Source organism: Rhodnius prolixus, unplaced genomic scaffold (genome assembly GCF_049639745.1).
Source record: "Rhodnius prolixus isolate KJV_2025 unplaced genomic scaffold, Rpr scaffold_5, whole genome shotgun sequence".
Taxonomy (NCBI): Eukaryota; Metazoa; Arthropoda; class Insecta; order Hemiptera; family Reduviidae; genus Rhodnius; species Rhodnius prolixus.
In genome coordinates, this window is record NW_027411624.1 from 34,305,756 (window position 1) to 34,316,881 (window position 11,126).

Here is an 11,126-nt window from a genome sequence, read left to right on the forward strand (position 1 = left end):
GTTTTTTGTTCCATTTTTTTCCTTGTTTTTAGTTTTTAACTTTTTTTAGCACTTCTTTTTGCTTTTTTAATAATTTTTCTTTGTACAATATTAAAATATAAAATTAAGACTATGTAAAATAATATTAAGTCTATGTAAAAAATAGGTATTCAAATAAATAGATTTTTTTAAAAATTAAAGTGTTTTCTTTATTCTCAACCAAGATGTACATTATCTTTACAAAAGTACAAGTTTCATATAATTAATTATATTGTGACATAAACTTACATATTATACAACTAAATAATACATTTTTTAGTAGCTGATTCATAAGTTTTTTTATATTTCCGTTCGGAAGATGTCATCTCCACTTCTTTTTCATTTTAACTTCATTTGATGAACAGTTTTGCAGGAAGTACTCCCAGTATTGGCTGTTTCAATCTGAAAAGCATCATTATTGAATGAAATAAAGTGTTTATAACAGTTAATCTTGAATTATAAAGCGTTCTACCTAAAGATACTACAATTAAAACTCTACCATTATTGAAGAGAAACGTTTATCTTACAGGAATTAAAAATATGAATTAAATGATAAAAAATAAAAGTTTAAGTTTAAATCTTGTAAACAGATATGATCAGTTTTTTAGAATGAACACGTCGCATTGCAAAAATGGTAAATTTAGTAAAAAAAGTATATTATTTGAACTTGACCTACTCCTACGATGTAATTTTAGTTTTTTACTAAACTTGTATTATATAATTACCACTTTTCTAACAAATTAAATACTTACAACAAAATTAATATTCAAAGAAAAATAGGCTTCAATTCAAAATAATAAGTTTTCTTAGCCAATTTTAGAAAATGCCACAGCCTACGAATTTAAGTTTAAATTTTAAATTTAAGTTGAATATTTCAATCAAATTTATATTTTTTTAACCAAAATTAGAACTACCAAGGTTAAATGTCAATGGGTTAACTCGTTTATAACACAAATTTTAATTTTGAAACACTCTAATGCTACCTATCTTGACTAAAATTGAACCTTTTCCATGAAATTTAAGTAAAAAAGTATGGTTCAATTAAAAAAAATAATATTTTTGAAAAAAGTTTAATTTGGGTGAATAATTTTGCTGAATGATTAAAGATACAGGACTGATATTACATTTAAATAAATCTTTAAGAACTCCACCACTTTTTGATTAATATAAATGAATTCTTTCAGAATAAAAATACCGTCATTTTTATATGGTTTAAACATTACCTTTTTCTAACAAGATTGTAATTTTTCGAAGAAAATATATTTTTAAATAATGGATAAGATACAGCGAGATTAATTTCAAAAAGGTTAACCTGGCTAAAGAATGCAGTTATAATGAAAATGCAACAGAATTCGCCAATTTTTCAAATCAAATTAAAACATTACTTATTTCGATTAAAAGGGAAAGATTATTTATGAGAAAGGAGCTTTTAGTTTATGTTGCTTTACTGATAATGTATGAAATAATAGATATGACTACCTGAAGAAGTCCCACATAGGCTGAGTGGCAAGTGGATTGTTAACCTTGACTTCTTTATACCCCAGAATAGAATTGATGAGAATCACCTAATAACGGCGTGCTGCTGGATGTAAAGAAGGGTCCACAGAGGTAATCATTTCCACAAGAAAGCTAAGCATTACTGGCAAACGTTTTGGAAAACACTGGATAAAAATAGAACGCTTCTGACTACAGATTATAGACTCTGCTCGGCCATCCCAACTCATCTATCGCACGGCTTTGTTTCATCAGTTTCATTTCTTTGTCGACACTCATATATATAACTAATTAAACCAACATTGGGCTTCGAGTTTATCTTTAGGCATAACTTGAGGATTTTTCGCTGATGGCTAAGCCATATGATGACCTAGGTACAATAATCATGTTAATATCCTTTCTAAAATATTGCAAAAACGCTGTACCACATAAAATATATTTAAAACATTCAGTATATTGCACTACATGAACGGCTCGTCGCAACAATATTTCCTTACCTTGATTTCTGTTCGCTGATGTATAATGATAACCTGCAGAGCTGATTTAAAATTGCCAAGGTCTCATAATTTTTACGTCCTTTATATTTTGAATTAAAAAAGGCATGAACATATTACCCTTCACTTCATCTTTCTTCGTTGGCTATGTGTGAAGTACTGAAGCAAGTATTTCCTAGGTAACAACTTCATGTAATGCTCTTCAGTAATAAACACCTGAAATATTTATTTGATATTCATTAGATTAGTTCTTAGAAACACCATAGAAGTTGATACTTAATACTTTATATCTCTATTCAGAACCGTTAGTTGCAAAAATTCATTTCTAATTCAATCCTCTTTATGATGGAAATCTTTACCTCCAACATTTTCCCACAGTACTACGATAGCAACATTTAAAACTGAATTGTATAAATTATTTAATGCTATTAATAAGTTGAGTTAATTTTATTTATACGGATAATTTAAATTTATTTTAACAGTTACTTAACAAATCAATACTTATTTTTTTGTTGCGTAATTAAGTATTTGAGACAGTTTATCATTTTGTAAAGAAAGCCTACCATGTTAAGTGTCTTTATGTAATATATTTCTTCTTTCTGTCTCATAAAACGGATACATGCAAATATCTGAACATTCTATTCAGATTAGTGAGCTACCAAATCAGTGATCAGTTTCACCCCACAATCCGCTTTAATTTCGTACCGTACAATTTTGTATCAATGAATGTTACTTTTGTTTGTAAGGAACAAGTGCAACCCTTATAATAATGAAATCTTGAAGGCGACGAAGCACTTCAATAAACTGATCAATTAAATTTGTGATTTACGAATCTAAACAATTAAACTTTATTGATTATAGGAATTTTAATTATTTGAATATTTTTTAACTACATACCCTGTTTAAATACACTCTTGCATAACCCTTGCCACCTTTAGCATTAGTTGAATCTTGCGAATCTTTCCGTAAAGTAATTTATATTACAATGCCATTTTTCTCGCTCGTTTTAACCAATATCTCAACACCCACACCTTCAAAATTATCGATAGATTTTAATTACAATTCTTAAATTAATAGTCTTGCAGAATCATTTTTAATTAAAAATTAATTTCTTACCGCAAAAAATCTGTGATCTGTTGTTACCTTACAAATAGTAAGTTTTACGTAAAAATTTATATTATACTTATTTTTAAAAGCAAAAACGTTCTTAAATAATATTATTATTATAAAACAAACCTTATTTCAAGAAAAGTTTTCCCATTAACATAATTCTTCCTTATTGCTATAGCTTTCCAAGGAAAGCTAGCAACATACATATGGATCACACTGGTTTGCAATCTTCCCATCCACAGATCAATAGTTTAACACCAAAAGTAAGATCTTCTCTGAAACCTAAATAATTAAGAAGTAAAGATTCTCAAAAAATAAATGTTTTTTTTTTTAATTATTCTTCCTTCCTATGCCTTCATCAGGAGTTTCTAAAAGTGATTCTGTTGCCTTTTATTGTTAACCACTGACCACTAAAACCTCTCGAAATTTCATGATGAATGATACAATAGAACCAGAGACTAACAAGAAAATCATTGATTTTTTTAAAGATTTTTCTGGCAACAGCCAAAAATAAAAATTCAACACTGAAGAGAAGTTTGTGACACAGATCTTTTAAAAGCAGTGGTTTATACATATATATTGTATCCCTCTATCCATCCAATAATAATAGAAATATTTTAATAATAAAACTTTTCTAGGAAAGTTTTGCCATCAACAAAATTATTCACTCCTGCGGCTTTCAAAGAAATACATGCACTTGATGAACCACACTGGAATAAAAAGACAAAAAATAATAACGCAGACTGAACGGATTGCTCCTGCATAACGCCCCAACTAAATATTGATAAAAGTGGAAGGTTATTGCAAACATCTATGTTTCCAAAAGTCACCACTGGAGTGCTCTGCAAACTGGAAAAAGATTTAACATTCAAAATATCAACTTTTGATTCAGAATGTAGAATTGCACGGAAGCTCTTTTCTGCTCACAATCTTTTTTTTTTACAATTTTATTTAAATATTTGACAAATATATAATACAAATTATTTGTATTCCTTAAAAATAGGTTTTTTAAAATTCTATTTAGTAACAGTATTGTGAATTTTAATTAATTTAGAGTCTAAAAGTTAAAAAGAGCTGCCCAATTTTTATGATTTTTTTTATTTAATAAGAATAAAATGTATCTATTACTCGCCTTAATTTCCTTAAAACTACTTGATATTATTAATTGAAAGTATTTAAAAGAGTATGAGAAAGCACTAATTCACAAGCTGTCAGACACAAAGAATTCTTTTTATTTGTTTTCCTTATAATTTTGAAAATAAAAATGTACGCAGTAAAAACGGATTGTAATGTACAATAAAAATATTTTGTAATCCCGACTTTTTCAGGTGAAGAGATGTGGCTTTTGGTTCAGTTTTTCAAGAGAACGTAGCTCACTTTGAGAAACTGCAAAATTAATATCTCTCAACCCTAATTTATTGATTCAGATTTTAAAATCTTTTTAGAATAAGGAAATCAATTATTAAAATTCTTCCCAGTTCTTTGAAAAAAATTAAAAATCAAACTTTGGAATGATTTAGGGTCCTACTCTGAACATTCCTCAAAGAATACTTTAATTATCACATTATGATCAAAAGTGATGGGTTCTTGTGGTTTGTAGAAGGGAGATTTCAAGTACGTATCTAACAGCAAGTATGTTTTTTTCAAGAAAAAAACAATTCGTCAGAAATGTCCAATTTAAATGGGTACAAATTTGTAAGTCCCTCCTTATCGCTCTGTAAACTAAACAGTTAAAAGACTTAAAAATAAGTAGAGACATGACCCATTTACTTATTACCTGCAGCTAATGTGGTTTCAAATATTTTACATACTGTAGATACTAACTTCTAATCTTTAGAAAATAATGTAAAAATTTAGGGACAAAACCACATTTGATAGGCTTAATTGCCATATTTTACTTGAAAACAACCATTATTGTATTTATTTGTTATGTATATTTTATATATATATATATATAATAATAATAATGTAATATACTATATATTCCAATTTTGAAGAAGAGTTGAACAGTTTTCTTTTTTGCTCCCTCTCTATTTTCACTTTCACCTTACATTAGGAATGAAAAACCATTTAACTTGTGCTTTCTTTTTTATATTGATCCAGTTAAAGAAGAAAGGCGTATAATGTCTTACTCTGAGATCTGAAGAACGATTAGATTTACCTACCATGAATGAAAGAATCGGCTACTGGCACAAACTGAACACTTAACGTCTCCTAAGCTTTCAATTTGATGAGATTTAGCTTGGAAATAATTTTTAAGAAAACTAATGAAATGTTTTCCTGGCAGAATTACTATTCCCAAGGTACTTTCATCATACTCTAAATCCCGCTTCATCGCAAACATTAACTTCTGTATTTTCGGATACCATTAGGTTTGTAAATCCTTCAATCAGTGAGAGATTAGCTGAATGTACAGTTCCAATAACTCGGAATATAAGTAATATTGGATTATGAGAGTCAACGCCTTCATGGTATTGGAGATAAGAAGCACCTGAATATTAATGCAATTCTTTTGCATGATTATAAAAAGAAATTGAAAACAAATGACTGAAACTGGCAATAATCTAACTTTCCATTTTATAAATAATATTTTATGGGTGCGATAAGTCCAAGTGTACCTAGCACAAGAGTGTACCTCTTATAAGATTCACTAAGAATTTTGACATGAACAGTTTAATCAATATTACGAAACTTCAACGCGATATTATTAGTAGAAAAATAAAACAAAGGTAGAATACTGATGAGTTCCTGGATGAATAATGCATAAATAATTAACGAAGTCTGTACTAGGAGACTAACAAAATATATAAATGCTAAGGATAAATATAGAGGATCAGTAAAGATAAGAATTCACAAATCTGCTTCCCAAAATATTCCCCACCAATGAAGATTAGCAGTGATTATTAAGCAATCGATATTTATTGCGACTGGGTCAGAGACTGAAGGAAAGAATTATTTTCTTAAAGTCCATGTGAATCATCTTTTGGAGTATCAATTCAATAACTATCACTCGAGGCAAACGCGAGAATATACTATACAAACAGCATTAAATCTAATCAACATTCTAATAAAAAAAAGATTAGAGAAAAACATCAATCATAAGATTTTGCGACAACGAAACAACCAATTTCCACAAACACCAAATTGTGTATACTAATTCATTTCTCCATTATCCGCTAAGCCATCTGCTGTTACATCCAAAATATTTGTATGTCTATTTAAATTCCACTCCTTCATCCATGTCCACATTGCCAATCCGTAACGTCATCATTTAAAAAAAAAACCCAACCTCATTAAAACTAAGTTTTTTTACCTGGATGAGAATGTTAATTTAAAAAAATCCTTGTATTTATTCTCCCATATGTAAAACTATTGTAGAATAAAAGTAGATTCCTTTTTCTATTTATCCAACTCATGTGTGACATCAAAGTTGGCACTTGTGTGAATAATATAACTTATTATATAACACAGTTTTCACGTCACAGCTTCTGTTTTATACTTACATAAGAGTTAGTAAACTAACTATCTTAACTACCTACGTTTAAAAGATTTTTTGGTATTCACATCATCTCATGAAGATTATAACTCTCTTATAAAACTAACTAAATTACGTTTAAAAAAATATTAGTTTCCACATCACTGCATCAGAAATATAACTATTATTTGAAACTAGCGAACTTAATTACTGAACGATGTTTGGTTTCCTCATCACAGCATTACTGTTTGCGTTTTCTTAAAAATAACATAACCAACTAACGATTAAATTATGAGTTGTGTCCATATCCCTGCTTCTAAAAACTAACTTAAAACTAATTAGCATTTAAATGGTATTTGGTGGCCCCATCAGAGCTTCGAATTAGCGTTTCATTGAACTATCTTATAACTGACAACTGAACAATAACAGTTTCCCAGACTAATTTAAGCTTTTTTCTGAAACTAACTTATGTTAACAAAATTGTTTTGTTTTCACATCACTGCATTACAGTTATAGCTATAAATTTACTAAATTAATTGATTTAAAACGATGCTTGACTTCCACAGCACTGAGTGTCAGGATTTGGCTGACTTCTATAGCTTCTTATCTACTTAATTCGTAATAATGATTTTTGGCTTCTCATGTCATAGATGCATTCTCTCAAAACAGATATCCCTAACGTTCGCGATACTAAACCAGATAACACTTTCATATTCTACAACCCTTTTAAAACTGTCATAATTTATAGTTTGTAGTAATTTCAAGAGAATAAACTTTTCGCTTTCCTTAAAACAAGCAAATACATCGCGTAAATTTTGGTGAACGTGTATTGTTTGTGTTGTTAGGACTAGGGTACCCGCAGGGACACCAAGTTCCCTAAAGAAGTGGCTAATCCACTTCACCCCTTATGGGAGGTGTTATCATTAATGAACATCTTTGTATTTATAAAAGTTAATTAAATTTGGAAAAATTTTTAATTTAATAGGTACGAAAAGTGTACTGTCTCTGTTAGCCTACTCCCGGGAGTAGTTGCCCAGGGAGCACCTCGTGGAGGTAGAGATCAGTTTTTGCTCCCCAAAGAACGCCTTTCTACCCACATCCACATTCTAGTTGGTCTTTTTAGCAGACATTGGGTAACATAGAACTCCAGATAATGGAGTTTGTAAAAATGGGTTTAGGGAAAATTAGAGGATAAGGGAATGGGGTAAATAAATGGTTTAGTGACTGAGGGACATCTGTCTGCATAGACCAGTGACTAGAATGACGTAAACCTAGATTTCTAGGTTATATATAGGATAGGGCAATTTGGTAAATAGGGAGGGATAATCAGAAAGGCGTTTGGAAAAAAAAAAGATTTTTGGATTTGTGGGTGTAATTGGACATACAAAAAGATACAGACTTGAAGAAAACCAAGTCTGCAAAACAAACAAAGAAAACGAAATTCAAGAAACAACAAGAAGACGATTAACAACAGAAACCTCAGCCTAAAATTAAACAAATCAACCTAGAAACCACAAATAAAAAAAAACTGAAACGTGTAATGTGTAAAATCGGAGCCAGTGTATTTTGTCACGAAGTGTAGTGCAGAATGTGTATCCCAAATGAATCTAACGAACGGCCTTAAAAAGCCGAAGAAAAACATTAATAGTTACCACTAAAATGTTTTAAATAATTATAATTCCAAATATTCATTTAAGTGATTAGTGCACATGCAACAAGTGAAATGATTTACTTTTTTCATGCATTATTATCATGCTGTTAGTTACACCATATTAATAGAATATGAAAATGTAAAATAAATGGAATTATAATTATTATTGAAACCCAAGATTATAATAGAAATTTGTAAAAGTAAGTGATTCAATTATTAATAATAAGACCCTTAAAGATTTCCGACTGACTGCGAAGCTATAAATGCAGAAACAATCAAACTCTTGAGAACTACCTGATGCTGGAGGAAGCCATGCACTCCAGAGAATCCGGTCATTTTTATATCCTGAAACATAAAAAAAGATATCCTGTCGATAGAATCCTCTTGGATTTTCAGCTTTCCTGGCGAGGTTTGCCTACTAGGAACGTATGGCGTCGTAAAGGAGGCTTCACCTAAGCTTAACCTAACTTACAAACTGAATACTTAAGCGATCCATTGAGATTCCTAAGATATGGTTTCTTCTCATATTCCAGAGGCATATTGCCCAAGTTACAACTAAGCTTAACCTAACTCATAAACTTAATACTTCAGCAATCAATTGAGATTCCTAAGATATGGTTTCTTCTCATATTACAGGGGCAAATTGTGCAACTTACAACTAAGCTTAACCTAACTAAAAAACTAAATACTTTAGCAATCCATTGAGATTCCTATGATATGGTTTCTTCTCACATTGCAGGGTCATATGGTGCAACTTACAACTAAGCTTAACCTAACTTATAAACTAAATAGTTTAGCAATCCATTGAGGTTTCTAAAATATGGTTTCTTCTCATATTGCTGGGGCATATTGGCCAACTTACAACTAAGCTTAACCTAACTTATAAACTAAATACATTATCCATCCATTGTGATTTATAAGATGTGGTTTCTTCTCATATTGCAGGGGCACACTGCCCAACTTTAAACTAAGCTACCATATAAACTAAATACTTACATACTAAATACTAACTATTTAAATACTAAGTACTGAGGCGATCCATTAAGATTCTTAAGATAAGTTTCTTGAGATAAAGCAGGGGCATACTGCCCAACTTACAACTAAGCTAACTTATTAACTAAGTACTTACATAGTAAATACTAAATATTTATATACTAAATACTTAAATACTAAATACTTACATACTAAATACTTATATACGAAATATTTAAATACTAAATATTGAAGCGATCCATTGAGATTCCTAAGATATGGTTTCTTCTCATATTCCAGAGGCATATTGGCCAACTTACAACTAAGCTTAACCTAACTCATAAACTTAATACTTCAGCAATCCATTGAGATTCCTAAGATATGGTTTCTTCTCATATTGCAGGGCATAATGTGCAACTTACAACTAAGCTTAACCTAACTTCAAAACTAAATACTTTAGCGATCTATTGAGATTCCTAGGATATGGTTTCTTCTCATATTACAAAGGCATATTGTGCAACTTACAACTAAGCTTAACCTAACTAAAAAACTAAATACTTTAGCAATCCATTGAGATTCCTATGATATGGTTTTTTCTCACATTGCTGGGGCATATTGCCTAACTTACAACTAAGCTTAACCTAACTTATAAACTAAATACTTTAGCCATCCATTGAGATTTATAAGATGTGGTTTCTTCTCATATTGCAGGGGCATACTGCCCAACTTAAAACTAAGCTACCTTATAAACTAAATACTTACATACTAAATACTAACTATTTAAATACTAAGTACTGAGGCGATCCATTAAGATTCCTAAGATAAGTTTCTTCAGATATAGCAGGGGCATACTGTCCAACTTACAGCTAAGCTAACTTATAAACTAAATACTTGTATACTTAATCCTTAATACTTAAATGCTAAATATTAAAGAGGTTCATTGAGATCCCTAAGATAATTTTCTTCTGACGTAGCAGGGGCATACTACCCAACTTACAACTAAGCTAACTTATAAACTAATTAAATAAGAGATTCTAAGTTAAGGTTTCTTCTAATATGGCAATGGCAACGGCATATTGCTCAACTTAAAACTAAACTTAAGCTAACTTATAAACTAAATACTTAAGGCAATTAGTAAGTTTTGCCCAACTTACTAATTAGGTTTGGCACATGATGATATTCCTAAGATATGGTTTCTTCTGATATTGCAGGGGCATACTGCCCAACGTACAACTAAGCTGACTTATAAACTAAATACTTGAGCCATTGATTGAGATTCCTAAGATATGGTTTCTTTTGATATTGCAGGGGCATACTGACCAACTTACAACTAAGCAAACTTATAAACTAAATACTTAAGCTATCGATTGAGATTCCTAATATATGGTTTCTTCTGATATTGCAGGGGCATACTGCCCAACTTACAACTAAGCTAACTTATAAACTAATTAAATAAGAGATCCTAAGTTAAGGTTTCTTTTAATATGGCAATGGCAAGGGCATATTGCTCAACTTAAAACTAAACTTAAGCTAACTTATAAACTAAATACTTAAGCCATCGATTGAGATTCCTAAGATATGGTTTCTTCTGATATTGCAGGGGCATACTGCCCAACTTACAACTAAGCAAACTTATAAACTAAATACTTAAGCCATCGATTGAGATTTCTAAGATTTGGGTTTCGTCTAATTTTGTGGATTTTACTCCTAAAATACTTAATTACTTGCAAGTGATGTGAACACCAATAAGTTAAGTCTTAAAATATAAACGCGAAGTTTGAAAGCTTAATCTAATCCATTACTTTATGTACTAAACACCTGTCGCTCGCACCCAATGATATTCGTAAAATGTGTATTTGATTAGGCAACCTTTGCGATTCATAAGTATTACATTCATCTGACATAAAGGGTT

The 11,126-nt window shown here is 30.2% G+C and overlaps 1 long non-coding RNA gene across 5 annotated transcripts; it reads right to left on the bottom strand.

The window, feature by feature from the left end:
- Positions 1-162: 162 nt before the first annotated feature.
- Positions 163-3,909, bottom strand: LOC141459004 (uncharacterized). 5 transcript variants are annotated; one of them, XR_012461353.1, is made up of 6 exons: positions 3,243-3,908; positions 3,123-3,149; positions 2,904-3,037; positions 2,010-2,222; positions 1,498-1,882; positions 163-420 (listed from the first exon to the last, which is right to left on the bottom strand). It is a non-coding gene; the product is annotated as an uncharacterized lncRNA (long non-coding RNA). The 5 variants fall into 5 exon arrangements; XR_012461352.1 differs by having other exon boundaries at positions 2,904-3,149; positions 3,243-3,909; XR_012461350.1 differs by lacking the exon at positions 3,123-3,149.
- Positions 3,910-11,126: the final 7,217 nt, after the last annotated feature.